This window comes from Dasypus novemcinctus, assembly GCF_030445035.2.
Source record: "Dasypus novemcinctus isolate mDasNov1 chromosome 23 unlocalized genomic scaffold, mDasNov1.1.hap2 SUPER_23_unloc_1, whole genome shotgun sequence".
NCBI classification, from domain to species: domain Eukaryota; kingdom Metazoa; phylum Chordata; class Mammalia; order Cingulata; family Dasypodidae; genus Dasypus; species Dasypus novemcinctus.
The window spans coordinates 161,813-185,417 of record NW_026688137.1 but is presented as its reverse complement, the minus strand read 5'-3'; the positions used below and the strand labels follow the sequence as shown (position 1 = coordinate 185,417).

General features: G+C 56.8%; 1 protein-coding gene and 1 long non-coding RNA gene across 4 annotated transcripts in view; both read left to right on the top strand.

Annotated features, from left to right (window-relative positions):
* Positions 1-1,056: 1,056 nt before the first annotated feature.
* LOC131277444 (uncharacterized) lies at positions 1,057-6,408 on the top strand. The gene is made up of 2 exons (XR_009184618.1): positions 1,057-1,365; positions 3,333-6,408. It is a non-coding gene; the product is annotated as an uncharacterized lncRNA (long non-coding RNA).
* Positions 6,409-8,415: 2,007 nt separating this feature from the next.
* Positions 8,416-23,605, top strand: part of CHST12 (carbohydrate sulfotransferase 12) — a 38,325-nt gene continuing 23,135 nt past the window's right edge. For 2 of the 3 annotated variants that reach the window (XR_009184620.2, XM_058292484.2), the window contains exon 1: positions 8,428-8,478. The gene's annotated coding sequence lies outside the window, so the exon portion shown is untranslated. Of the gene's footprint in view, positions 8,479-9,181; positions 9,318-23,605 lie in introns of all 3 variants that reach the window. The other variant, XM_004481877.3, reaches the window with a different exon arrangement.

Sequence of the window (23,605 nt, the reverse complement as noted above, 5' to 3'; positions counted from 1 at the left end):
ACCGCGCGGCCTCAGGGAGTCGTGCCGGCCAGCGGCCGCGTCCTCCCGGCCTGGGCACCTCCACGGGGCTGGCCCAAGTCCCTCCTATCGGGTCGCCAGTGGCTGGCGCCGCCTCAGCATCCGCTGCTGCTGACCGTCCCCACGCCCGGGGTGGAAAGCAGGAGGAGGGGGCCCGGTGGGGGCCGGGGGTGGGTGGACCATGCGGCCTCGTGGCCGTCTCCCCGCTGACGGCTCTGCCCTCCCCGAGCCCACAAGATTGTCCTCTCACACTGCTTCTCCTCCAGGGTTTCCTGTGCCTGGAGGTGACACCACCGGCCACTCGACTGCCCCACCAGAAGCTGAGGTGCCGCCCTTGGCTCCCCTCTTCCCCCTCCCTACATCAGCAGGTCCTCAAGCCTGCCCTGTCCAGATGTCCTCTTCCCTCTGCTCCTCTCCTTCCACCACGGTCACCTCTACCTGCAGGCCTGCAGGCCTGGTCGGTGACCTGGCAAGGCCCCCTTAGCACCTCCTTTAGATGTCCTGACCACTGTAGGAGGTAGGGGTCATTCTTCCAACCATTAGACAAATTAAGGAAATTGGAGCTCAGAGAGGCTGGGTGACTTGCCCATGGTGGCACAGCCGCTGTGGTGCCCCAGGTTGGATGAGCTTTGACTCCTGGGCTGGTTCCTACTGAAGCAGGCTAGTAAGATGGGGAATGGATCTGGAACCTGGAGAGAAGTCCATGTGGACATCAACAACCCCCGAGATGGCTGCTGGAGGACCCTCCCCAAGATTCTGCCATTCAGAACAAAGACTTCCTCTGGGAGCCAGGAGAAGCCCCGGATATCCCCCAAAGTCTTTATCATTGGACCCTGGTGAGGAATTGATAGGGGGATAATCAATCAAAACAGCAGACAGCCGGAACTCCTCCCCTGCCCTTAGCAAAGGGGTAGAATAATTAATGGTTCAAAAGGCAGGCACAAAGCCTGAGCTCTGGCTCACTTCTGTTGTTTTTTTTTTAATTTTTTAATTTTTTTATTTTATTATTTTTATTTTTCAGTCCGGCTCACTTTTGGACTCCTGTTCCTGCCCTCAGAGCACTGCTCTCGCTGGTTTTCCTCTGCCATGTGGCCATGCAAGTAAAAGCCGGGCATTTATCATCTGTAACGGGGATTGCGGTCTGTAAATCAGCCCACTTTATCACTCTTCAGCCCCTTCCTCTACCTGGGAGCCATGATCTGTTATCTTCTCCCATTTCTCGTCCCTCCCTACCTGAATTACTGGCCTAACTCACCCAGCATGCCCTTGAAGTTCATTTCTGCAGCACAGTTAAGAACCTGGACAAAATCCGGTAACATATTTGGCGAGCCAGCCAGGAGCTTATTGGTGAGTGAATCTACAGCCTGCAGCCTGTCTAATGCCTTCCTGTGCTTCTCCATTTTAAGGGGGTTCACCTACGAGCCCCCACAGGACGTAATCCCAGGAGGGAAGGGGCCGGGGCTTGGGAATTCTCCGTGTCTGTGTCGCGTGCCCAGGCTTGTGAGATCTGACCCAGAGGGGAGGGCTGAGGCGCAGGACAGCAGCCGGAATGACACCCCCGCCAAGACAGAGTTTCCCGGCAGAGCGCAGAGCAGTGCTTCTTTTTCAAGCCCTTTCAGCAGCTGGAGGCTTTGTCCTCAGGCTCTTGCCTTCTCCCACCCTCTCCGCTAGGCAATGGCGGAGAGCCCCAGGGGCTTGCCCCTCCCAGCAGGCCCACCCCTCTGCAAGCAGCGTTCCTACCAGCCACGCCAAGCTCGCTGGGGGATGCCGTGGAAAGGCTGCGGGCAGAGCCAGGAGGCATGCCCTGGGAGTTCCCTTCCCCAGGCCAGCATACCCTTGCATCATTAACTTTTACCCACTTTTTAACCTTCCCACTTCTTGCTACTGAATCTCTCTTTACAGGTTTGTGTTTAAATGAGTCTTTCTTTGGAATGTCTTAGAAACCGTAAAATGGAAAATACCTTTGCTAGCAAGGAAGCGATTGCCTCAGGGCCCCAAAGCCTGTTAGCTAGAATAATTGAACTTTAATCACTTAATGGCCTTTTATTTTTTTAAAAGATTTATTTATTTATTTATTTCTCTCCCCTCCCCACCCGGGTTGTCTGCTCTCTGTGTCCATTCGCTGTGTGTTCTTCTGTGATCGCTTCTGTCCTTATCAGCGGCACCAGGAATCTGTGTGTCTTTTTGTTGCGTCATCTTGCTGTGTCAGCTCTCCGTGTGTGCGGCGCCATTCCTGGGCAGGCTGCATTTTCTTTCTCACTGGGCGGCTCTCCTTATGGGGCGCACTCCTTGCGCATGGGGCTCCCTTATGCGGGGGACACCCCTGCGTGGCAGGGCACTCCTTGTGCGCATCAGCACTGCGCATGGGCCAGCTCCACACGGGTCAAGGAGGCCCGGGGTTTGAACCGTGGACTTCCCATGTGGTAGGTGGATGCCCTAACCACTGGGCCAAGTGTGCCACCCAACGGTCTGTTTTTAAAAGAAAGATTTATTTATTTCTCTCCCCTTCCCCTCCGTGCCCCCCCCCCCCGAGTTGTCTGCTCTCTGTGTCCTTTCCCTGTGTGTTCTTCTGTGACCGCTTCTATCCTTATCAGTAGCACCAGGAATCAGACTTAAAGGCCTTTTGATGGCTGGTCTAACTGGGAAACTCCTAGAGAGTAAAGTCATGAAACTAAGGCAGCTTTAAGGATTTCTGTAAGAATAGGAAGAAGATTTTTGCCCCTTCTCCTAGAAGGAGCAGTATCTGAGGGAGGAGCACGACTGGGCCCGGCAGCTTCAGGTTGAAGTCTATTCAGCCTGCCTGCCAAGTCCAGAAGGGCCCAGGAACGCCCGGCAGCAGGCGCTGCGATTGCCGGGGTGGTGGGAATCGGAGCAGCCAAACATTTCCTGAGATTTAACTCAGGAGCTTCTGTTTGGGTAACCGTGCAGTCAGTCTCAGACCCTGAAATGCCAGAGGTGCCGAGAACCAGAGCAGGAAACGCTGAGGGGCCCCTGTTCCTTGAGCCCTTCTGTTCAGACGGTCAGATATGCCCTGACCTAGCTCAGGCACTCTGACGTGGGGTGACGGCTCAGAACCTCTCCCGCCAGCTCGGCTTGGGCACACGGATCAGCTCCGTGGAATCATTAGCTATCTCCCCAGACAAGGTCACCCACAGGGACGCCTGCGGGCCAGGCAGGCTCTGAAAATGGGAATTCTCGAGACGCTGGGACCGAGCATCAGCTCCACATTGTGTGCAGTGGTGAGCGTTTTAGTCAAACTAGGACTCTGGCATGCCAGGCCAATGGACTAAAATGTCTTTCTTCATTCTTCCTAGAATAATGGGCATGGCGTCTAACCCCAATAAACTCCCCACAGGAGTGTCTTCTCAAGAACCAGGAAATTCTGCCGACTGCTGGTCTACGTGACCACAGTATAGCCAAGAGCAGCCTCTGTATGAAACCCTGAATTTCAGTTAAACCAGTGTAAGAAAAGAGAACAGATAGATCTGAGGCCCAGAAACCTCATGTCGTGTCTCCTTAAAGAAATGAGGAACTAAACTTCAAACTTCAACTAACTGCCTTTTAGAGACAGCCTTCTCCGTTTAAACTCATTTGTGCTTATATAAGGTGTCAATAGAGATCAAGTTCCAGACCAGCTACTAAACCTCTCCTGGAAAATAAGAAACCTCATGTGCCATCAACTAAGGTGAAAGAGTTCCTAGAAATGCTAAGGGTATATAATTCTTCTGTTTTAATCTGTGCTCAACTTTGTGTTTAACTTTAAAATCTGTGTTTAACTTTTTCAGTTTGTTTGTGCCTAGGAAATCAGATTTGAGGTTCACCTGTTACAAATTGGATAACAGTGAAAGGTAACCTAAAAATGAGTCTTTAAATGTCAATACTGTTTTGTGAATAGATTTAATGTATAAATCACGAGTGGAATTATTTCCAATGGCTAGAAAAGCAGAGAAACTTCACAGAGTTGTTCAAAAAGTAACTTCATAACAGTGAAACCTGTCTGGAAGTCACCCCAATATGCATATTCAAGTGGTGGTAATGAAAGTTACCTTGATTCCATTGGGAATCATCAGTTTTCATTTTAAAAAATGAAAGAAGTGTTCTTTCCTCTACTGTTAAAGTAAAATATCTGCTAATTATTGTCTTCATGGTAAAGATGTAAAAGTAAGAAGCATACTACTAAAAGGTTCATTTGTACACATTGCATTGGAAGTGTTTAAAAATGTATAACAATCAAGAGGTAAACCTCAGCATTGTCAGACTCCTGTGCATTCAAACCAGGCCTTCCATACACTGCAGGTTGCCTCTCCATATGAGTTATTGGCTAGGTTGGTCACTGACCCCTAAAACAATAAAGGTATCTAGTCATCTCTGGTTGTGCTCCTGAAGTCAACGGAGACAACGTTGCAGTTTCAAACTCCTGCAGCAGCCAACGATGACTCGATATAGGCAAATGTACAATGGATATCTCTTCCAGACTGGCCCTGCTTCATAGTGCTGAAGGGTGCTCTGCACCAGCTGGTGGAACACTGGAGCCTACCTTCCTAGCTCCTCTCTAGGGTCAATGGTGCTGCAGCTTGCTGACTGTGTGAAGGACATACCAAGTGGAACAGTGATCACCAGAGTACTATGAGTAGAACTTAAACGCAATTGGCATTATGGCCTGTGTATGAGTCAGCCAAAGGGGTGCTGATGCAAAATACCAGAAATTGGCTGGCTTTTATAAAGGATATTTATTTGGGGTAGGAGTTTACAGATACCAGGCCATAAGCATAAGATACTTCCCTCACCAAAGTCTATTTTCATGTGTTGGAGCACGATGGCTGCCGATGGCTGCGAGGGCTCAGGCTTCCTGGGTTCCTCTCTTCAGTGTCTTGCTTCTCTCTGGGTTCAGGGCTCCTCTCTTTCCAGGGCTTGCCTCAGTTTCCTCTGTGAGCTTACTCCTAAGGCTCCAACTCAAGGCTTCAGCATCAAACTCCAACATCAAAAACCCTCTAACTCAGTCCTTTGCCATGCCTTTTATCTGTGAGCCCCCACCCACCAAGGGGCCCCACACCCTCATGGTGTGGCCCAATTAAAACCCTGATCATAACTTAATCACACCCAGATAGAGACCAGATTACAAACATATCTATTTTTGGAATTCATAACAGTATCAAACTGGTACAGCCTGCTCCCATGGAGAGGTAACATGTAAGGTATTGCAAACCTAGAACTTGAATCTCAATTGCAGCTCAAAGAGAAACTTATGCATTGGGTACTACATTAATCAGTACAAAGTTCTGTACCTATATCCTATTCTAGATATATGCCTGATGATTATGGTGATATGTTTTCTAGATCATATGCAGAGAGACATTAAACATGTTAAAAGTCCTGATAAATCTCATTTTCTAAGTAGTTAGCCCACATCTCCCTCCTAGCGCTTATTCCAGAACCTGTCCCACTCACACCCTGGGGGGACTGGCAGCCCCACATGCCGTCCTGCCAGGGCTAAGCGTTTCCCACCAGAAGGGAAACAGCCAGCGAGGTGGCTGGGATCCACTTCAGCTCAGCCCCTTGGAGATGGTCCATGGACAACCTTTCCTCACCCAGGACCTGCAAACCAGGTTCTGATCGAAGCTTTGCATGAAAGCAAGCCTCGCTCTCAGTTAGAGCCAAAATGTCAGGAACTTTACTCTGTAGCTTTGATCACTCCCACAGCTATTAAAGCTAAAGGAATTGCCAGCTTGGTGCACTAATCCTGAGTGAAGCCAGCTGCCCAAGGAAGCGCCAGCTCACCAGAAGCCCCAACGGGATGTACAAACGCCAGTCACTGGATGGCCTGAAACGCCTCTTCAAGAGAGAAAGCTAAGTGGTGTCTGTCAAAGTCAGCTCTTCCCTCTAACTCTAGCCCAAATGCCTATTGCTAGGGGGAGGACAAGCCAGACGCCCTTTAAAAAATCTTCTCTGCTTTCATCTCCTGTAGCTTAACTAAAAAGGGCAATGCCTCTTCTCCTCCCTCTCCTCTACCATGGGAACTGGGGTTGGCAATTTATACCTAACCCCATTGTCTACTGCAATTTCTCTCTAGAGTTAACCAATAGCATAAAATAAGTCAAGGAAGAACACTGTTTCCCACCAACTTTGGGAAAATGCAGCCTCTGCCGGCACCTGGCCTTTTCTACTCCTGTGGTCCAGCGTCCCCTTAGTGGGACCATATATTCTCAAAATTCTAATTAAGTTTATTTCTTCCAGATTCAACATCTTGTTAGCCACATGGGGACTTTGTAGTCTGTAAATCAGCCCACTTTATACATTTTCAGCCCCATCCTCTTTCCCTGGGCCCCCTGATCTGTTATTTTCTCCCATTTCTCATCCCTCCCTACCCGAATAAATTACTGGCTTAACTCACCCGATGTGCTCCTGAAATTCATTTCTACACATAGTCAAGAACCTCGACAAAGTCTGGGAACACTACCACCTTTAGTTACCCCACATTGCCCTGCAAGAAGTTTGAGACGGACACACGGTGGCAAGACTAGGACCAGGGCGAGCGGTGGGAGTCCGCGGTTAATCAGGAGGTGGCCTCTGTCCATTCCTGGGGTTTTCAGATCGCCCGCAAACAAGGCCAATCTTCCAGCTCTCATTTCTTCTCTTTTCCCATGGAAGGGCAATGCTGACCCATGTCTGGTGGTCAACGGAATCTCCCAGCTGCCTCTGTCAGTGGGAGCTGACACTTCCTGGCTGATCTCTTGCCTAAGCCACAGTAACTTGCTATCTTTCTTCTGTTGTAACCTGATTGTGAAACCAGAAATGGTGGTAGCTAGAAGACCTCGCAATAACAGAAACTCAAATGGAGACAGAGCCAGGCTGTGGCCAGCCCTGCTGTACCAGCCGCCCAGGGCCCGGCAGGTGGGGCACAGCCAGCGAGGTCGCCGATAAGAAGGGCAGCCATCTGGGGTCTCCAGACGAAGGGGCAGGGGGCCTAGAGCCAGAGATGAAAGTCAGTCTGTGGGGCATCTCCAGGGCTGACCTGCTGGGGGTCACCTGGCTGCAGCAATTTCCTGTGTGATGGAGTCACACGACGGTACTGTCAAGAGCACTGACTCTGCACCCCAGAATTTGGATTCTGGTCCTGCCTAACTTGCACAGCTGTGTCTCTAGCAAGCTGGTCTCTTCTCTGAACTTCTGCTTCCTTATCTGTAAATGAGGAGATACTATGTAGCTGGTTCAGTGAGGGTAAGTAAAAATGTAGCTGCTGTGGCCAGCTGAGGAGTGTTTCATGTTTGCAGTTGTTTTTCAATTGAGGTGACATTGACATAACATAAAATTAACCATTTTTGAGTGCCCAGTTCAGGTTCATTCACGAACTTCTACCTATTCCAAAATGCTTTCACCATCCCAAGAGGAAACCCCAGGCCCACTGAGCAGCCTCCCCTCCCCTCCGCCCAGGATTACCTCCTATGCCCAGAGGCCGGGCTGCCCAGTCCTGCTGGCCCTGGCACTTCCCAACCAGCCCTCTGACCTTGATCACATTCCCAAGAAGGCTTCTGCTAGTGGGAGAGTCCAGCTCCTGGGCACCTGAATATCTATTTAATTCAAACAAAACTTTACCTGCCTCCCAGCTGCTGGGCTGGGGAACTCATGGGGACACTCTAAAGTTCACTGTGTGCAAAGGGTCTGAGAAAGCTGGCTGTAAGGAAACCTTTTGCATTTTATTTTTTTGTGTCCCATGCATATTCCACCAGGGAACCCCTTCATCTTATCAAGAAGGCACCCATAGGCCTCTTTGGAGACCATTCCCAAGGGAGGGTGGGGGGGCTGCCGTCCTCGTGGAAATATTCCTATCATGGAGCACGAGGGCCTGTGCATCTGCATCTTGAGCAGCGCCTCTTGCACGAAGTCAGGATCCTGCTTTGTGGATTTGGGGACAGCCTCGGGGAGGTGGAGTCACCTGCCCCAGGGTAAAGGCTCGGATTCGAGGAGGAAGAAGTCAAGCTCGTGGGCCGCCGGGTGGACAGCAGGTGCTCAGTAAGCCGGCTGCCCCCAGAGACAATGAGTTTTTAAAAGAAATAAAACTTTAAAAAGGTAACAAAACAAAACCAAAAACAGAACTGGAGGGCCCCAGGTCCGGGCCCGGGACACCCGCGACCGCCACGGAGCCGTCGCGCCCCCGAAACCTCCGCGGGGCAGTCCGCGCGGGACCCAGCCGGAGGCGGGGCTAGCGGCGCGGCCCCCAGAAGACGATTGGCTGCTGATGAAGGGGGCGGAGCCGCCAGCGCCGGGGCGGGGCCACGCCCGACCGTAAATACGGCGCCACATGGCAGGGCATAGAGGGGGCGGGGCCGAGCGGACGCATGCGCGCTGAAGGAGCCCCGCCGCCGGCCGCCACTTCTCGCGAGAAAGGGGCGGGGCTCCCGGCGCCGGGGCGGGGCTGGCGGCCTCTGCTGGATCCGCTAGTCGCGGCGGCGGCGGCGCGAGGTGAGGGGCGCGGCGAGGCGGGCGGGGGGCGCGGCGCGGAGCCCCTCCCGGCGGGCGCTCGGGTCCCCGCGGCGACCCCTGCGCCTCGGGCGGCCGGAGTCAGGGCGGGGGCGGGCGGAGGTCCAGGGCTGGGCGGAGCAGGCCGGGCCGGGGGACAGGGGTCCCGGGCGGGGGTCCCGCGGCGGGCGGGCCGGGCCGGGCTGCGGGGAGGGAGTCCCGGGTTGCTGATGCGCCCCGCGGGGGAATCCCCGCCGAGCCCCACCCGGGCAGCCCCGGCGGGCGCGTCCCGCACCCGGTGCCTGCGGGGGCTCCCGCCCCGAGACCCCGCCCGCCGCCGCTCGCTGGGCGGCCTTGGCCGAGCCCGCACCCTCTCTGAGCCCCAGGTCTCCGCGCGCGGGGCGGGGGGGCGCGGGAGGTGCCTGCAGGAGCCTCTGGGGAGATGAGATGGCCCAGAGGCTGCCCAGGCCCTGCCCCCCGGATTTGCTCCTCTCACCCGCCCGGCGCCTTGTCCCTCTGCGGAGCTGCTCCGCTGGAGAACACGGGAGTGGGATCTTTTGTACGCTCATCAGTTCTGTTCTGTCATCAGTTCTGTTCTGTCCCTACTTGGGAGTCTGGAAGAAAAATCAATACTTGTTCCAAGGCACAAAGATGCTGCAGTGTTAGAGCCCTTTCACCTGAGCCCCTTTGTTGGGCTGCCCTGCAGGGATGGACCGCAGTCCCCAGACACTGACCGGCTCCTTGTGAGGAGATGCTTCCCCGACTCTGCCGGACACTTTCCCAGGGCCTGGACTTGGCTTCCCGGGCTGACAGCAGACTGTGGACAGTGCCGACGCAGGCAGGTGAGGGGTCGTGCCTCTTGAGTGACCTTTGGCCCCAGAAGCAGCAGTGCTGCCCCTCCGACTACAGGAAGCCCACCTTAGCTGCCACAGCAGGACTGAGAGCGTCCCTTCGGGCCCTGCGCCACCCAGGCATCGCTGGCACACTGCTGGCACGAGCAGAGGGCGTGCCTGGCAGGGCGCACAACCAGCGACCGTGTTTTCATAATTATTAGATCACTTACTTTAGATTCAGCAGCGTGGGCCTCAGAGGCCTGAGATGAATAAGAACGTGGATCATGAGCAGAGGGGATGCAGCGAGTCTTGACCGGCCCTTGGCCCAGAGGGTGGCTCCGGGCCACGGGTGGCCCCTCAGAGCAGGACACAGCGTAGCCCTTCTCTGTACATCTGGTGGTGGGAATTTGAGTCAGTGCCGGTGTCTGGGTGAAAAAGAAGATAAAACAGGGCTATGGGGAAATTGTCACAGGAAGGTGGTGCACCTGTGGGTGTAGAGGGCCTGCGTGGAACTGCAGACCTGTTGGAGTTTCTTTTCAGGTTGGTTTGTAGGACTTGGGGCTGATATTTTAAGGCCGTGGGAAAAATAGTGTGGGCAGTAACTGTTTACCGTCACTCGCGCGTGCCTCCCTCAGCTTCTGACCACGCGCGCCGCCAGGCTGGGCCAGGTGTACCGCGGGCCTGCCCGGCCACCACAGGGTGCCTGGCCCTGTCACTGGGTGTGCACAGAGTGCCAAGAAAGGGGTGGCTCGGCTTATCTCTGGGAGTTAGAAACGGTTTCCGCGGGGGAGATGACGTAAGAATCGGGCCTGAGGGATGCGTGCAGGGGAGAACCTCCCAGGTGGCGGTGTCACGTGGACAGGGCTGCGGGGGTGCGTGGGGCTTGGGCGTCGGCGCATCCCTAGATGGATCGTGGGAAGCTTGGCCTGAAGAGCTGGTCTCTGACTTGGAAGGGCCTGCAGAGCTTTGCTGGGAAGTTGGAACATTTGTCCCCTGATGATGCGTGGCCAAGGTTTTGGGGTGGGATGTCGGTAGAGCTGTGTTTTAGAAAAGTGACAGCAGTGAGAACACAGGGGACGGACTCGGGGTCCAGGGTGACGGAGACCGCGTTGGGTGGGGTCGTGGATGGCGCAGGGCTAGGTCGGCGGCGGTGAGGAGGGCGAGGGGTGCGGGGCTGAGCGAGGCTGGAGGGCCCTTCGCACGGAGGTGCTGCGGGAAGGTGGGCGAAGGCGAGAGGAAGGAGGCAGGAGCACCGGGTTCCTCACGCGAGTGACTGCCAGGCGTTGCCCTTGCCCAAGAGGAGGCCTGAGGAGGGCTGGGGGGGAGGCCAGCCTCCCCCCGCCGAGACTGGGCCTGCCCAGAAGAGGGTGCGCCGCGGCGGGGGCTGGGAATGCCGGTGTCCGGGGCGAGCGACAGCAGAGAAGCGGCTTCGTGGCTGGCCCTGGCCGCTCGGTTCATCCTCACTGCACAGTTTGGGGCCTGGTGGGTGATTTTCATCTGGAAAGGTCCTGAGGCTGCGGAGGCTGCAGGTGGACAGAGGCTGGCTGTCGATGATGCGGATCGGCCGCAGTGAGCGCCTCCTGGGAAGGGCGGCCGGCGCTGCGGTTCGCTGGTTTCTGCCCTCACCTGCGGGTCTCCCACTACCTCCCCGGAGCCGCTGGGCTGGGCGGCGGCTGCCAGGCTCCTCCAGCGCGTGTCTGACGATGCCCGACGCCGCAGCCGTGCTTCCTGCTCTTCACCAAGGCGGCTTCTGTAACTTTCTAGAGAACTTTAAAACTACTTCTGAGAAGGATGAGAAACACAGGCACAAGCGAATGTGGGGAGGAGGGGCCTAGAGGGTGGCGTGCGGGGCCCTTTTGGTTCCCAGGACGAGGCCCGCAGGGCGTTTCCCTCCAGGGGAACGGAAGAGTCTTTTGGGTCCTCTGAGTAGCCCAAGAGAAAACACCTAAAATGACACTGACGCTGATGACGCTCAGAATGGAAAACCCTAACCGAGGACCCCTGAAGACAGACGCGCGGTCCTGAGGCAGGACGCCCCGTGGAGGCAGCGAGGCTGCGGGAGAGGCCTGGCGAGCCAGCGGTCACTCGTGCGCGCGCGGCGGTAGAAGCGCAGTGCCCAGTCTACAAGAGGGTGCTCTTTGTAGGAAAGGACCTCTCGGAGAGCCAGAAAGCGAGCCCTTGGCTATGAGGAATACAATAGCAGAAGTCAGACACGCATCCCGTCAGTGGAAGGTGAAGGCGAGCAGATTGCTCAGAAAGTGGAACCAAAAAGGAAGGAGGTGAAAAATGAGAGGAGAAGTTAAAGGATCAGACCAGCATGTCCAATGGCTAAATAATAAGTTCCAGCAAGGAAAAGAAAACAGGAAGAAGTCATCCACAAAATCATTCAAACTAATTCCCTGGAAACAAAACTTTCCAAACTGAGGGGCCACCAAGCACGCAGCAGGGGCTGGAGTGGGCAGCCGTCCTTCCCCGTCTACGCGGTTCCCGATCTGGCTTTTAGAGTCGAGGTCACGTGCTCACGTAGCGAGGGCCGCCCACTAGCGAGGGACGCCGGGTGCTGAGGGCCGCCCGCTAGCGGGGGACGCCGGGTGCTGAGGGCCGCCCGCTAGCGGGGACGCCGGGTGCTGAGGGCCGCCCGCTAGCGGGGGACGCCGGGTGCTGAGGGCCGCCCGCTAGCGGGGGACGCCGGGTGCTGAGGGCCGCCCGCTAGCGGGGGACGCCGGGTGCTGAGGGCCGCCCGCTAGCGGGGGACGCAGGGTGCTGAGGGCCGCCCGCTAGCGGGGACGCAGGGTGCTGAGGGCCGCCCGCTAGCGGGGGACGCCGGGTGCTGAGGGCCGCCCGCTAGCGGGGACGCCGGGTGCTGAGGGCCGCCCGCTAGCGGGGGACGCCGGGTGCTGAGGGCCGCCCGCTAGCGGGGGACGCCGGGTGCTGAGGGCCGCCCGCTAGCGGGGGACGCCGGGTGCTGAGGGCCGCCCGCTAGCGGGGACGCCGGGTGCTGAGGGCCGCCCGCTAGTGGGGGACGCCGGGTGCTGAGGGCCGCCCGCTAGCGGGGACGCCGTAGCTGGTTTCTGGGTTCCCGGTGGTGATCGGCCGGGGTTTGGGCAGGGATGGTGTGTTTGAAAGTCTGTCGGCCACTCTTGGCTCCAGAATTTGGATGGCGAGCGTGCAGGTGGACAGGGACTCCCGCATACCTGCTCCAAGGTGCGTTGTTGGAGATTTCTAGAGAAGAGGAAGCAGGTCACAGGCAGGACCTGCAGCCCAAGAAGCAGGCGGCTTGGGGCTTCACGGCGCCGTGGCGAGGAGGCAGGCAGCCTTGCTTTCCTCGTCCTGAGGGAAAGGACCCCTGCGTTGAGTTCCGCACTTAGGCAGAGGAGCATGGGGTGTTTCAGACACGTTCCAAAAACGTGTGCTCGGGTGCTCTCGGACAGGAACCGGCAGGCGTGCAGTCCCAGAACGAGGTGGGGAGTGGAGCAGAAGAGGGACAGGGCGGAGGAGATAGTGGGGGAGTGCGGGGAGGGGGCCGGGGGGGGGGCGTGTTAGCCCGTTGGGGGGGGGCTCCCGGGGGAGGCCGCCCTGTGACAGGACACCTGAGGCGCAGGACTGTGGCCGCAAAAGTCAGGCCCTTGGTGCGCTGGGGCTGGATTCTCGACGAGCGCAGAGAAAACAAAGCAGATGAAACCCCAGACGGTTATTAGCTCCAGGAAAACAAGACATTGTGCAGGAAGAGGAAGCTAATTATGGGGTACCCCGGAGTCTGCTGTGAGCCGCGTTTCCGCAGGGGTAATTCAGTAAACAGGGCATTCGCTCTTCGGGATTCCCGTGCGCGGGGGAGCAGGGGGGTGAGGGGCGTGCTGGGGGAGGGTGGGCTCACGTCCTGCACTGCGTGGAGAGCCGAGGTGATGGCGGGAAGGAGCCTGCAGCTCCTGGCTGTGGCCGTGCTCTTTAGAGGCGGGGGCCGCACGGAAGACTCTCGAGAAAGAGCTAGGGAGAAGGAGGGCGGGGAAGGGGGAAGGGGCCGAGGGACTGCCTTTTTTTTTTTTTTCATTAAAAATTTTTTTTAAATTTTTATTTCTTGGCTGTTATAAAGGGTATTTATTTGGGTAGAAGCTTACAGTCACAAGGCCCTAAAGGGTCCAACTCAAGGTTACTTAAGAGGTGCTTTCTTACACAAGCCACTTGCCGTGTGTTGAGTGAGACAGTGGCGATGTCCTGAGGTCCAGCCTTGCTCTTCCTCCCCGGCGCCGTGGTCCCGGCTCCTTCCAGGCTCCCCTGCAGCCCGGGGTAAGGCTCGAGGCTCCGGGCTCCGCTGCAGCGGAGGCTGTCCTGCTCCTGCTCCTGGGGCCTCTGCTGTGCCTATGGAGCTCTCTATTGCTCTGTGTTGTTTTTTTGCAGAGCTTTTAAAAAATATATATTTTTATTGAAGTATATCATTCATACATGAACATGCATAAACAGTATGTGTATAGTAGAGATGGGGAACTTGAGAAATAAACATACATAGCAGCTCACAGGGTCTCATACATCATCCCCCCACCAACACCTTGCATTGCTGTGAAGCATTTGTTGCAAGCTATGCAAGAATGTCAACAAAATATTACTATTAACGCTGGGCCCTCTGCCGTTTCTTTTTTTTTTTTGTAATAAACTTGGTAGAAGGACTTGCTCTTCTGAAGTCGGCTTGTTGACAAAAGTGAAGCCAGTCTCAGGTGAACTTCCTGCCCCCCGTGGAATACGGCGCTGCCTCTTTTTTTTTTTTTTTTAAGATTTATTTATTTATTTCTCTCCCCTTACCCCCAGTTGTCTGTTCTCTGTGTCCATTTGCTGTGTGTTCTTCTTTCCGCTTCTGTTGTCGTCAGCGGCACGGGAATCTCTGTTTCTTTTTGTTGTGCCATCCTCTTGTGTCAGCTCTCCTTGTGTGCGGCGCCATTCCTGGGCAGGCTGCACTTTCTTTCGCACTGGGCAGCTCTCCTTACGGGGTGCACTCCTTGTGCGTGGGGCTCCCCTACGCGGGGACACCCCTGCGTGGCAGGGCACTCCTTGCGCGCATCAGCACTGCGCATGGGTCAGCTCCACACGGGTCAAGGAGGCCCGGGGTTTGAACCGTGGACCTCCCATGTGGTAGACGGACACCCTAACCACTGGGCCAAGTCCGCTTCCCAGGAGCCGCCTCTTGTCTCTGCCCAGAGTCAAGCTCAAAATGGTGTAAAAAGAGAAGGGCAGGTGCCCAGAAAGGTGTTTGTTCAATGTCAGTATGTGTTGTAATTTTTCAATGTGTGTTTTAATGGTTTTTGTGGTATTTTGCTCGATAGTGATATAATGTGCTCTAAAGAGCTCTATTTAGTTGGCCAAAAAATTAAATAAGCACTTAAAAAAATAAAAGGTGCCATCAGCCCTGTGTTTTGTTTTTTATTTATTTATTTATTAAAAGATTTATTTATTTATTTAATTTCCCCCCCTCCCCTGGTTTTCTGTTCTTGGTGTCTGTTTGCTGCGTCTTGTTTCTTTGTCCGCTTCTGTTGTCGTCAGCGGCACGGGAAGTGTGGGCGGCGCCATTCCTGGGCAGGCTGCTCTTTCTTTTCACGCTGGGCGGCTCTCCTCACAGGCGCACTCCTTGCGCGTGGGGCTCCCCCACGCGGGGGACACCCTTGCGTGGCACGGCACTCCTTGCGCGCATCAGCACTGCGCATGGCCAGCTCCACACGGGTCAAGGAGGCCTGGGGTTTGAACCGCAGACCTCCCATGTGGTAGACGGACGCCCTAACCACTGGGCCAAAGTCCGTTTCCCTGTGTTTTGTTTTTTAAAGTCCTCTGCTTGTTGTCATTGTCCTCTGTCTCCTGTGTCCTTACTGTAGTCACACGTCAGAGCTTTGGTGCTGTCTTTGGCCATTTTCCTCTCTCAGCCTTTTATAAGAGGATTTTTAAACGTACCCCAGAGTAGAGACACCAGCATCACAAACCCCTCTTCTCCTGTCACTCAGCTCCAAAAACGATCAAGTCAGGTGCAGTCTTGTCTGTTGGCATGGAAAGTGTTTGTCGAGTACTTCCTGCGTGCTGGGCAGCGCTCCGAGCGTTGAGGACAGGACTGTGATGAGCAGGCCGCGTGCCCGCCCTCCTGGGGCGTGGTGACACACGCTGCGGTTAGAGTGGGGAGTGTGGGGCAGCCCGGGAGGTCCTCCAAGGGTCAGGGTGCTCGGGGGCTCGGGTGGGGCGAGCAGGGAGCGGAAGGGTGCTGGGAATGGGGGGATGTGGACACGAGGGCCTGCGGGGCAGCCTGTGTGGCGCCGCTGGGGGACAGCTGGAGGCCGTTGCGGCTGGGACAGGGTGCAAGGGGCGTGCGGCAGGGATGAGATTATGGGGCCTCTGTCGCATAGGGTGCCGTGGCCACCACAAGGCCTGGGAGGGGAAGCCAGGGGGCTCCACGACTGGACAGTCGAGCAGGGACGTGCATGGGCTGCTAGCAGAGGAACTGCGGCCACCTGGGAGTGGGAGCAGGGAGGCCCAAGCAGAGGCTGTGAGGACCACAGGTGAGAGCAGCGGTGCCCGGCCGGCAGGGCTGTGGGGGCCGGGGACAGCGGGTGAGAGCGGTGGCGCCCGGCCGGCAGGGCTGTGGGGGGCCGGGGACAGCACAGGTGAGAGCGGTGGCGCCCGGCCGGCAGGGCTGTGGGGGGCCGGGGACAGCGGGTGAGAGCGGTGGCGCCTGGCCGGCAGGGCTGTGGGGGCCGAGGACAGCGGGTGAGAGCGGTGGCGCCTGGCCGGCAGGGCTGTGGGGGGCCGGGGACAGCGGGTGAGAGCGGTGGCGCCCGGCCGGCAGGGCTGTGGAGGCCGAGGACAGCGGGTGAGAGCGGTGGCGCCCGGCCGGCAGGGCTGTGGGGGGCCGGGGACAGCGGGTGAGAGCCGGTGGCGCCCGGCCGGCAGGGCTGTGGGGGGCCGGGGACAGCGGGTGAGAGCGGTGGCGCCCGGCCGGCAGGGCTGTGGGGGGCCGGGGACAGCGGGTGAGAGCCGGTGGCGCCCGGCCGGCAGGGCTGTGGGGGGCCGGGGACAGCGGGTGAGAGCGGTGGCGCCCGGCCGGCAGGGCTGTGGGGGGCCGAGGACAGCGGGTGAGAGCCGGTGGCGCCCGGCCGGCAGGTCTGTGGGGGGCCGGGGACAGCGGGTGAGAGCCGGTGGCGCCCGGCCGGCAGGGCTGTGGGGGGCCGGGGACAGCGGGGTGAGAGCCGGTGGCGCCCGGCCGGCAGGGCTGTGGGGGGCCGGGGACAGCGGGTGAGAGCCGGTGGCGCCTGGCCGGCAGGGCTGTGGGGGGCCGGGGACAGCGGGTGAGAGCGGTGGCGCCCGGCCGGCAGGGCTGTGGGGGGCCGAGGACAGCGGGTGAGAGCGGTGGCGCCCGGCCGGCAGGGCTGTGGGGGGCCGGGGACAGCGGATGAGAGCGGTGGCGCCCGGCCGGCAGGGCTGTGGGGGGCCGGGGACAGCGGGTGAGAGCGGTGGCGCCTGGCCGGCAGGGCTGTGGGGGCCGAGGACAGCGGGTGAGAGCGGTGGCGCCCGGCCGGCAGGGCTGTGGGGGGCCGGGGACAGCGGGTGAGAGCGGTGGCGCCCGGCCGGCAGGGCTGTGGGGGCCGAGGACAGCGGGTGAGAGCGGTGGCGCCCGGCCGGCAGGGCTGTGGGGGGCCGGGGACAGCGGGTGATAGCAGCAGCGCCCGGCCGGCAGGGCTGTGGTGGGCAGAGGAGAGGTCAGTGTCAGGGTAGGTTTGGAGGAGAAGCCCAGCGCAGGTTTGTAACCCTCTCATGAGGGAGTGGACTCCTGGATGGCCGGCAGGTACCCCGCCGCGGGTAATGGAGTGGCGTGAGGAGGAGGGGGCGGAGCAGACGTGCCCTGACTCCCTGGGACCCTGAACCTGGCTGGCGCTGGGGCGTTGGGGGCTCTGCCTGGGAGGCACGGAGCCCAGGGCGTGAGGGCCGCTGGCCGGCTGGTCCCCAGGCCCCGCCGCAGAGGCGACGCTCCGCAGGCCCAGCTTGGGCTAGCTCTTGCTTCTCGCCGTGGGACCAGGGGTGGATGGAGTGCGCATGCAGCCGTTTAGGAGCAGGTGAGCTGCAGCCCCCCGGCAGGGACGCTCTGCTCGAGAGGGTCTGTAAGCGCAGCACGCACGCGGTTCCAGAGAGCAAACCTAACGTCGGCCATGGAAGCGTGCCGTGTGTGTGTTGCCTCCGGTGCGGGAGTTGCCGTGAACTGTTCGCCTCCCGTGGTGTTCGGGAAGTGGGTGAGAAGGCCCCCTGGTCTCTATGCTGTAAAGCCGAGGCCTTCGTGGAGCCTCGGTGAGGGCCCGTCGGTGGATTCAGAGCTGAAGAGCCGATCATTTGGGCCCAAGGAAGCTGAGTCCCTCGGAAGTACAGGTAACGAAGACCTGGAAGTCTAGGGAAAACTGCCAGTGCTGCCTAAAATCCATGCTGCAGAGTCCAGTGCAGCTGGCGGTCAGAGGCGCTCCCGCCGGCCGCCGGGTCCAGGGGCCGCCTGGGAACAGTGCCGGCTGCCGTGGGCGCCGCCAGCCTGGCCCCTTCCATCACGCCCGCTGCGAAGGCGGAATCCGTCCAGGCGGGCAAGGCCCCCAGCACACCTGTGAGCAATGGTGAAGTAATTTGAAGATTCCTCTTTTTTGACTGCCAATAACTGGCTATTGTGGAAAGCATTAGTAATAAAAATAACGTGTCAGGTTTGTAAAATACAAATATTTGAGGGCCTTATAAAGACAGAGAAGTAGGCCAGCGGCATGTTCTGAACAGAGAGCTTTACTATTTTACAGAACATGGATACCTCCCCTTCCGTGATGGAGCCGATCCGCTCTCATCTGCGTCTCTCAGAGCTTTGGTCGGCAGAAAGGCCGAGATTCTCATTTTGTAAACGAAGAACTGAAGTCAGGAATAAAGTGGGGAGTGGATGTAGCTCAGTGGTTGAGCACCTGCTTCCATGTGCAAGGTCCCGGGTTCAATCTCTGGTATCTCCTGAAAACAAAAACAAGTGAAAAGACCCACTCCCACTGCGCAGCGGATGCAGCTCTGGTTTTGTGCCTGCTTCCCGTGTACGAGGTCCAGGTCCAATCCCTGGCACCTCCTAAAAAAAATTATTAAAAAAAAAAAGGAAATAAAGGGACTTTGAGCAGACTGGGCTCGGCCCGAGGTTCCTCGTCTCTTCCCGTGTAAATGTCGGTGAAGAGCTCCTGGGCTAGGACTTGCCTCGCGGCTGCGGAAAGCTGGGCGCCAGACCCTCGCGTTCACAGGGAGAAGCCCTGGCTTCTCGAGGTGGACGCACGACGCTGACGTTGTGTCCCTCGAGGTGGCACTGATGAGGTGCTTCACAGATGCGAAAACGCACACGTTCTAAGTGCAATGGGACCGACGAACGCTGACAAATCACACACCCGTGTAACCGCTGCCCCGTCGGTGCGTGGAGGTTTCCCCCAGGCGGTCCCTTTGGCCCCTTGCCCTGTGGTTCTGTCCCTGTTTTTGCCCATTTTGAGCTTCGCCTAAACGGAGCCGCCCAGCTCTGCCCTCTGCTGCGCTCAGCCCCGGGAGGCGCGGCCGGCCGCGGCGTGTGCTGTGGTGTGCGTCGCGCTGTGAGTCAGCGGCTCTTTTTTTTTTTTAAATTGCTGAGTACTTTTCCACTGAATGTGGAATGATTCCTTCACTTTTTGGTGGACATTTGGGTTGTTTCAGTTTTTAGCAGTTTTGAGTGAAGCGGCAGTAAACGTTCGCCTGCGCCTCTCTGTGTGGACGTGTTTGCATTTCTCTCCGGCGGTTATTCAGAAGTGGAATTGCTGGCAGATCCTAAGCGTGTCTTTCACTTTGCCGGAAACGGCCAAGCTGTTTCCGTGGCAGCTGCTCTGCCTGACCCTGTCACCAGTTCCAGTTGTCCCACGCCTTCCCCAGACTTGGCGGTCTCAGTCGCTGTGGCCAGTCCAGTGGCGTGGAGTGCCTCACTGTGTCTAGCGTGCATTTCCTTGCCGACTTGTGGTTGGGAACAGTTACCCGTGCTTTTTGACTATTCGTAGAACTTCTGGTATTAGAAGTGCCTTGCAAGCTGCTGACGTCAGGGCGTTCCCTTGCATTTTCTTCGGGTGAGACAGGACTGATCTCCTCGGGCAGGGGTTGGAAGGCAGCTTCCTCAGGGCAGGCTGGGGGCTGGGCAGGGCATGTGGAGTGGGGCTGGTGCGCGTCTCGGGCTGGGAGGAGGTCCAGGCTCCCCGGGGCAGGCCGCAGGCCGGGCAGGGCAGGCTTCAGTCTGGCTGGTCCCCACCTCAGGGCTGGAGGTTGTTTCACACTCCTGGGGCAGGCTGGAGCTGGATGATACAAGGTGACAAGGCGTGGCCTGGACGGGCAGGCCATGGCAGGCATCTCTGGTGAAGTCTCAGCAGAATTCAGGGTTCAGTGTCTCCATCAGTATCGTCATCATCATCCCATGTGTCTCCATCCCAGTTGTCTGGGTTCCACTCTTTTCCAGTCAGTGCCTTCACTTCAACTGTAGAAACCCTGCGGGGTCGAGTTTTAGTTTCCTTCGTAACTGCACTACTCCTGCAATGGGAGTCTGAGTTTGATTCTCAGATATTTCGAGCCTGTGGCTACAGGAGACAAGATTTTCTTTGAGAGCGCACACAGGAACTTTCACATCACCCGTTCCGGGTTTAAGTTTCAAATTTGAAACCTTTCACTCATCTTTCTTTTGTAACAGTGTCCAGAGTATCTAGGAGGAGCCAGCCAACAGCATTGTACCTTTCACTCCGCAGAACTGTTAAGGTGCTGAGAACACTCTCAGCCAGCTCGCTGCCTCTTACGGGCACGGAGGCGGGAATCGAGCGGTGCTGTTCTGCGGATCTCGCGTGCCAGCTTGCGCCGTGGACTGGTAGCAGCCTCTTCGGTATGGGAAAGGGGGTCGTCAGCACCCTTGAGTCCAGTTAGGGAAGAGAGACGATTGCAAAACTCCCAGAACCACCTCAGACACCCCGTGTTTAAGACTCTGCTCCTCAAGAACCACTCCCAGTACCCAGCTGTATTAGTCAGGGTTCTCTCGGGGAGCAGAACCAACAGGGGATAGCCGTCGGCAGTGAGAGATTTACCAGAGTCGCTCACGCAGCCGTGGGGAGGCACAAGTCCAGGTTCCGCAGGCAGCCCACAACCAGGGGCTGCAGGGAAAGTCCAGTGAAGGTTCTTGACAAGTTCTGGGAGACGTTGGCTCTCCAAAGACAAGCTGGGAAATTCTCTCTCAATGCTGGGATCACTTCCCCTTTTAAGGAATTCAACTGATTAGGTTAAGCGTCACTCATTGCTGATGGCAATCTCCCTGATGGATGTAATTATAACCAGCTCTCTATGATTTACCACTGCAGTAAAGTCAATAGTGACTAAAGTCCATAAATGCCCTTGTATTACAGTTAGCCCAGTGCTTTTTTGACCAAACAACTGGGCACACTTCCCTGGCTGAGTTGACACAATAGCCTAACCATCACACCATGCTTTTTAATTTTCTTAATGTGACATTTGAAGAGCCCAAGTTTTAGATTTTGATGAAGTCCAATTTACTAAATTTTTCTTATATGGCTGGTGCTTTTGATATCCTAATCATTTTTTGCCTTCCCCAAAGTCATGCAGATTTTTCTTCTGGAAATATATTGTTTAGCTTTATGTTTAGGTCAGTGATCCATCATGAATTAATTTTTGTATATGGGGTGGGAAGGGTTGAAGTTCATTTTTTCCCATGCAGCTGTCCATTTGAGGGTGCTGTCCATTTGTTTTCAGCACCATTTGTTGAAGACTCTTCTTTCCTTATTGAATTACATTTGCTCCTCTGTCTTTTTGGAGTCTCTAATTCTGTTCGGGGTGTATTTGTTTCTTCTTATACATTGTCTGGATTACCTTGCAGTTTTATAGTTAGTCTTGAACTCAGATATTGTAAATTCTCCCTCTGTTGTTTTTTCAAGCTTGTTTTGCATTTTCTAATAAGGCCACCAATCCATGAACTTGATGTATCTCTCCATTTATTTAGATCTTAAATTTCTCTCTGTGGTGTTTATAGTTTTCAGTATAGAGCCCTTGAAGTTTTATAATGGAGTGATCATTGATTATTTTTTTATCTAAGACTAGTATATTTTGATGGTCAGCTTGATTGATCTTTAAATGGAGGCCGTAAGCATTGTTATAGAGTGTTTGTTTGTTTGTTTGTTTTTGATACTGGGGCTGGGGATTGGCCGGGCCCTCGCTTGTGGGAAGCTGGTGCTCCACCACGGAGCCACATCAGCTCCCCTGAGTTGGCCTTTTTTTGTTTACCTGTTGTTTGCCTTTGTTTTTAGGAGGTACCAGGAACCAAACCCGGGACCTCCCGTGTGGGAAGCAGGCGCTTAACTGCTTGAGCCACATCTGCTCCTCTATAATATTTACTTTTATGGATCTTGTAGAATCTTCTAGTAGCTGAAAAATCTGTTTGGTATTTTTGTGCTGTCTTTTCTAACTTTGTGGAAGTCTCGGCACAAAAGCAAACAAGCAAAACCTGTCTTCCCTATTTGTAGGAAAAAGTTCATAGCAGCTTTCTTCATAGTAGCCCAAAGAAGAAAACAAGCGAAGCGTGTGTCAGCTGGTAAACACAGACAGCTAGCGGCACGGCCACCCAGGGCCGCCCTTCTCGGCAGTAGGATCGGGGCTTACTACCGAGATGAGCGGCAGTGGGATGCATCTCAGCGTCGTGCGAGTGGCAGAAGCAGACCCAAAGCGACACACGGCTAGCCCGTGTCTGGCATTGCAGGAAAGGCAGCTCGGGGCTGCCTGGGGCGGTGTGCCGGGGAGGTGTGGGGATTGCTGGGCATAACGGATGTGTCGGGTGCTTTACCCTGTGGTGACACAACCGACGACCATTGTCCAAACTCACCGAATGGTTCAGGGGAAAGAGTGAGTGTTAGTGCGTGTAAATCATATCTCAATAAACCCAATTTTAAAAAAGGAAAAGGAAAAAGAGGCGTCAAAGTGATTCACCAGGAAAGAACGGCCTTTACCCCGGATGGCGGCGGGAGCCCCTGGCTCTCTGAGCCTGGGAAAGTGAGGCCCACCCTCCCCCGGAATCCCGCTGGGGCACCCGGCCGCACCTCGTGTTTCCCACTCCTCTCCTTGGCTGCAGGTGCTTCAGTTTCCATTTCTGAACTTTGACTTTCAGCTCCCATGGGTTTGACCACTCATATAATGTGCAATTTTAAAAACCTGCAAAGGACCCTTCCCCCCCCCAAAATTCCCAGGCTAAATGGCAAAGCCAGTGTTCACTTGATTTTTCTGCACGCTGGGTGCCAGTTGTGCTGCAAAAACGTGGCTGCACCTCAGCAGGGCTCGCTGCGAGTCGGCCGCGTGGCCGCCGCTTCCAGGCCAGGGTGGCCGTCGCTGAGTGGGGCGGGGCCCCTGGCAGCCCTTTCCTTCCTCGCTTTCTGCGAGGGCCTCCTGTGGGCAGGCAGCGCGGGTGCCGCGGGCGGGCAGCGTGGGGTGTGGTTCTCCGGGCTGCCAGGTCCAGGGGCATCCCATCCTCCGCCCCACCCAGAGCCGAGACAGCGCTCTCTTCTGTGGTCACTTTCGTCTTGAACCTAACCTCTTTCGCGGTGTCGCTTACAAGGGCATTGGACACAGCCCTTTCGAAAAGTGGCCCTTAAAAGAGGCTCTGGGGGTGAAGCTTCCGGGGAGACTGGGCTTGGTAAGCACCTCGGGGGAGGCAGGGTGTGTGCGGGCACGTGGCGGGCTGCCTGGTTTCGGTGAAGCTCGAGAGCACGCGGGCTCTTCGTGGGATGGAGACTTAGCAGCACTTGGTGAGGTGGGCATGGCTTTGAGGCGGCCACGATCGCCACCTCGGCCGCTCGGCTTTTCTCACCTGACTTTCTGCTCTCCAGGCCCCAGGCGGTGGCTGCGCGTTAGAGGAGCCCTGGGCGACTGGCCCGTTGTGTGCAGTGCCCAAGCTTCCTTTAGCAGTGGAGCATGTGGCCGGCAGTGCCCTGGTGGCTTTGCTGTCCTTTCTCATTCTCCCAGCGGTGCTCAGAAACCACGAGCTGTGGTCCACGCATCTCTCAACGTGCTCGCGTCCTTCCTCGCACAGGGCGGCTTTCTCCAGGCTGCTTAGTATTCTCGAGCCGTCCGGTTTTACAGCTTCTGTTTCTGTGGCTTGTTTGAGGTTAGAAACGACAACAGGGTGTTGGCGCCAAGCTCCCGCCCCATGCCTTCATGTTCCAAGGGAGCCGTGGCCTCCCAGCCGGAAAGTCCACGCCCTGCTGATGGGCCTGTGGCCGAGGCCC